The following is a 6000-nucleotide window of genomic DNA, read 5'->3' as shown; positions in this document are numbered from 1 at the left end:
TACAAAGTGGGTTTTTGATAAGTGAAAAAATAAAATATTTTGTATATAAACCATTTTTCATGTTCAAAGAGCTCATTTTCATCCAAAGGGGAAGGAGTTAACAAGAGAAAGGTCAAAAATCACAAAGGAGGCAAAACTGCAACAATTTGGGCAAGTTTTAGAGGCGCGGTGCATTAGGTCGTGGGCGCGGCGCACCCATCTGGCACAGTGCATTGGGCCACCCTTTGTAGTGTAAAAATAACACAGGCACGATGCATTGAAGTGGCACGGCACACTGGGTTTGTGGCGCAGCGCACAGGGTTTCAAGCCCGATTTCACCCACAAATTCATCCAAATTGCCAAATTTGCTCAATCCTCAGGCATTCAAGTAAGTCAAACATTCCTCCATGATCAGTGAATGATTTTCTCTTGATGTTTATGGTGATTTAATGAGAAAAACTTGAAAGCTTACCTCCTTACAATTTTGGTTAAAAACAATTGTATAAGGTTTACAAATTGTGTTTTTTTTGCCAATTTCACTACTAGCCATTTCACTCCCTCACTCTTACACTCCCTCCCTCTCATTACATTTTCATCAACCCATTTCCTAAATCTCGTATCCTCAAATTACTAATCCTAAATCCCCCTAGTTAAAAATTCCAAAACCCTAAATGTTGCCCCAAAGCCTAATTACTATCTCTAAACCCTTCTATTCCCCAAAATCCTATTAGTAATATTCCAAAAACCCCTCATACATTGTCCCTCCATATTCCTTCATACATCTGGTAGTAAAAATCTAAAGACATCGTAAATCTCTTCATACTCATCTAAGAAAACTCAAACATTGGAAAACATGGAGACTGATCCCTCCTATGATCGACGTGAGGAGACACTCAGTGATTCTTCTCATTTAGCATTTTTCTCTCAACCTAGATAGAGCCAAGTGGATCATTAATTATCTGGAGCAAAGAAACAAACAGCTCGAGGATCAACAAACCATTATGGAGCTACAAAACATACGAGAAAACCGACAAGCTGCCAAAAGGAGGAAAGTCAAGCTAATATCACTTGAACAAGAAACCAATGTTGATCATGAATCTTAGCTTGAGAGGGCAAATGTCCACTTGGAAAAGATTCTAGAGAAGGCCAACAAAGAGAAAACTATGTTGAGGCATATGGCCCATCATTACTTGGCGAGAAACAAGGTGTGCAAAGCAAGAATCAAGATTTTGAAGGCCAAGTTGAAGAAGGCATCAAGGAAGCGAAAAGAGCAAGATAGACTTCAAATCTTTTTGAGGCTTCCTTGGCCCAACACAACACTTGATGAAGGAAAAACAGCCCAAATTTCAAGAAATTTGGGACACCTTTTGCAATTTTGAAATTTTTGGCCTAAAAAGGAGGTTTTTCTACCTGATGCGCCACGCCACCTGGCGCATGCTTTTCCTAGGGACCTCCTTTTGAGGAAAACTCAACATTTATGGATTTTTCATGGAGATATATGAATCCCCACAAATGGCCAAGAAATTTTGACAGGTTTTGAGCTTCCAAAAAGGTCAAAAACAACTCAAAAATGACCTTTCTGCTCCTTTTTGGACACACAGGAAGCAATGTTTGGAGAACTCAATTTTCGATGGGCAAATGGAGGTCAAATTCAGAAATTCCACTTGTTTTTGAAAGTAGACAGGCAGAAATTTCCAACAAGCTCACTTGGAACAAATTTGGTGCATGGGAAGGCCTCCAAATCAGCTGCAAAATGGCGTTGTGCATAGGGAGATCAGCGCGGCACATTGGTGGAAATTTGCTCATTTTGGCAAAAAAACTTTGTTTTTCACCTAGTTTCTTCACAGTTTGACTTTTTTCTTTCTAATAGTCAAACTCATGATGTAATTTAATGTGACTTGATAAATTTTGATGTAATTATGCTAAATTTTCACTTATAGATGTAGATTCATCCATCAAAAGGTAGTTTACAACTGAATGAATCAGTTTCCTAGTTTTTAGAGGCAATATGTTCCACTACCTAATTTTTAGTTCTCAGTTTAGATTTTGTTGGAACAGCTCCTAAACTTACGAGCTCAGCCCCTAGAGGCTAGGATGAGTTGTTGGTTGCCTATATCTTGTAATTTTTTAGTCATTGGTAAGGGTTGGACTTTTGGGAAAGCTTGGAGCTTCATTGTATACTCATTTCAGTATTTTGGCAAAGGAATAAACCAGGGTTTGCAGTAATTTATCGGATTCTTGTGGCATCTTGCTTTGGTAGTGTGTTTTCTTCTGCAATTGTAAGTTTAGATGTGATTTATGTATGCCATTATCTTTCTTTTCTTCATCTAAACTAAATAAAACAAGGATAAATGTAGAATACATTGAAATTGTAGTGCTCTACCTAGGGTTTGTTTAGTTATCTATGTTTTAAGCTATTTGAAGAGGATCCCTGAGACTTTCATGCCCTTTTCAACTTCTCACCTGTCTAAAAGCTCCCCATCTCATTTAATTTGAAGTACCAAATCACTTGCCTACCTCGCCCCATAGAGATCTCTACAAAACTGAGCCTCATTCCCCTGACCCAAATTTTCCTCACATTTGAGCCAACAAAACAACATTAAATTCAAACAAACACCTATGTACACATACCTAGCCTAAAATCAGTCATTACATCAGTCATCTCAAGCTTTATTGGCCATCTTTTCCTGAGATTGACAAGGAGAGAGCCCTCTCCCAACCTGGTAGGGCTAGCTACCAGGTTAAGTGTGGTTTGATGTTACCCTAGCTCTTGCCTTTCTTGGCCTGAGATAGATTTAGGCACTAACATAGTGTAGAGCTACCAGGCTATAACAATGCGAGAGGCACAAGTGTGTTGCACAGTGTAAGGTAGTATAGAGAGGTGTGCAATGGTGCGAGATGCATGGAGATGTTATAGTACCACAGAGGTCAGGGAGGGAGCACTTGTCAGCAGCAGATAGAGCTTAAGCATTAGAATATGTTTCTAGCCTAACAGAGAGGTCAGTTGGGAGTTTTTTTTGTTCTGGGAGTTGCTGGAGCAACCACACTTGGTAGATGTGTTGAATGCAGAACATTCCATAGGTACAGGATCAGGTTCGAGAGGAAGCCTTTCTTGTTGAGAGGGATTGTTGAAAATTGGCAACAAGAAACTGCTAAAAATAGAAGTGATAAAAATAGCACTTCTAAAAATAGCAGTTTGGGCATCAGTACTAGATTGGGCAACAGGGAATGAAAAATGGAAGTGCTAAAAATAAAAGTTCTATTTTTAGCAGTGCAGTGTGGATTCCTATTTTAGTCAGTCCCTAGACTAGAAATAGGAAGTAAATTTCGAATTTGATATTAACAACAGTTTGAAATTAATGAATTAATTCATCTTGAGTTAATTAGTTAAGGAAAATCAAACTTGAAGTCTATGTGAGGGCCTGCAACAATTTGTCTATTAATTGAGGAATTTATCCATCAGTTAAAGAGATAAGCATGAGTTATAATATTGAGTTGTAATTAGTTGGTTGAGTTAACTGAGTCAAGTCCAGTTAGATTAATTGAACAGTTTGTTAAATTAATGAGTGTTCAGTTAGTTAATGCTTGCATGCATGTAACTATTGTATTTCAGATAACTGAGCATTCACTCATGGATAACTCATGCATGTCAGTTCAGATAGAGACCCAGTTGAGACTAGAGAAGCTATAGTGTACTATCAGTTGGATGAATATTTTTCCTATAAAGGAAAATCATGCAAGTAGAAGGATTAATGTTCGTTGAGGATTGTGTAGTTTTACGGGGTGTGAGAATAGTGTGAGAGATAATTGTTACACTTGGTAATAGGAGGATCATCCAAGAAAATTGTGCAAGGAAATAGGAGGCTTGGAGGGCAAAGGAGAAGGCTTAGGAGAAGTCTTGATTGCCTATGAGCAGCCAGGAGGATTGTACTAAGAGCCAGCTAGTTGTGAGAGCTAAGGCTTTGTGTAATCCTGGTGTATTTCCACCTTCAAGATCATCAGAGTACAGAGACAACACGATAGCTTTTGAGCTGATTCTTTTTGTATGTTGTTGAGGATTTCCACTTGATTGATAATACAGAGATGGGGTTTTAGGCCCGTGCTTTCCCCAAGTTATATCTTATGTGTTATGGTTGATTAATTCTCATTCTCAGTTATATCTTTTCATGCTTGATGTTGCTCATGTTCAATTAAGCTTCTGCAAAGTTTATGGTAGATGTAGATCTAGTATTATGCTTTAGTACATTTCATATATCAGTTGGATCTGCAGGTGAAATTTCTACATGATATCAGTGAGCTAGCTGATTTGTAGAGAAAATTCTACACCCAATGTGGGTGAAAACCATTTCTTGCAATCGTCTCTATCTTCTTTTAATAATAAGAATGTTCTATTTAAAATTTTTGCACTGGCGCAACCTTATACCAGTATGCACGCTTCTACCTGTAGAAGGCTACAACCTTCTCTTGTTCTCCAGCTTCTACTAGAAGGGAGCTACAACCCCCAGCCTCTTGTACTAGCTAATATGTTTACTAGTACATAGGTGCCAAGCTATAGAAGGCTACAACCTTCTCCTTTCTTCCAGTGACCACGTTTCATAAGTTTTCAGATTAGATCCATCAACAACATCATTCAATCATAAAATATATCTGCATCAACCAATATCCTATTGAACCAACCACAACCAAGTCAATCAATCACTTTGACAACCCATTAATCTAATATTTCATAATGTTGTCACTAGAATACAGTAACCAGAGCCCAAGTTAGAACCCAGAATACTGTAACAACAAACAAAAGCAACTAAAACATAGATTATAAGGTATATGCTACTTTCTTGTGCCGAACCTACGTGTATACGTGCTTTCCTCAATGTCAACTAGTGCATACATCTGTAAATATTAATTCATAATTCTGCAACTATAACAAACTTTAATTATACCCAAATCATATCATTTACAGAATAATATATGTGTCAATATTCAGATATAGAATATTCATGAGCAGAAACACATAATGATAGTTCACTTTACGCCTTAAGATCCCGATCCATCATTAGATATTATCCTCCATCAACTACTAAGGTTCCCCCTTGGTTCAGATCCAGTAATGCATCATAACGCAATAGCTTGCATACTAGATCTCACTCTTCATCAAATATTCAATGCTTGAGTGCCTTGGCCTAATGATATTCTCCTCCTTTTAAAGTTTTAGGCCTTTCTCAATACCATGGACTGAAACCTCTTAGGACCAATACCTTGGACCAAATACCTATGGTCAATACCTCGGACCAGATACCTTGGACCAATACCATGGATCAAAATACCATGGACCAAATACCACAGACCAAAAACTTAGTTTTCCAACATGTATGTGCTTTCCCTTTTGTGAAAGTGCGTGTGTACGTTATACGCTCCTTTTGGTCTGTTAACTCATGTGTATATGCTCCTTTGTCAAGGTGAACCTGTGTATACCTCTATTTATTCATTATTTGATCATTAATTCTTTGCTATTGACTTGTTGCACTGTGCTCTATTATTTGAGTGAGTTGCCTTCAAGGAGAACACTTGTATCATAATGCCAACATAAAATTGAGCCAATGATCAACAATGCGCGTGATCTTATCCTCAAAGGCTTCTATTCTCCGCACCAACTCCGGGGTCTAGACAATTGGACCGTCAAGCCTCCACCTTCCTCAGACGTCCACTAATTTCATAATCCACTTGTACAGCTCAACCGTGAAGGAACAAAAGAATATCTCGTGTATTTCTGTGTACTTTAACAACTTTAAAAAGGTTTGGATTTATATGGGCATAAAGAATTTCATGCGGGATTTATTGTTTTAAGAGGAAGAATACGTACTTATATGGACACAAGGAATTTGAGAAGGTACTTATTATTTAAAAAGGAGGTGATTATATGGACACAAGGAATTTGAGAAGGTACTTATTATTTAAAAAGGAGTTAATTATATGGACACATGGAATTTGAGGAGCTACTTATTGTTTGAAGAGATCTAGTTG

This window comes from Pinus tabuliformis, chromosome Q (assembly GCF_031772625.1).
Source record: "Pinus tabuliformis cultivar Carrire ecotype Pingquan chromosome Q, CPIR1, whole genome shotgun sequence".
Classification (NCBI taxonomy): Eukaryota; Viridiplantae; Streptophyta; class Pinopsida; order Pinales; family Pinaceae; genus Pinus; species Pinus tabuliformis.
Note: the sequence above shows the minus strand (reverse complement) of the source record.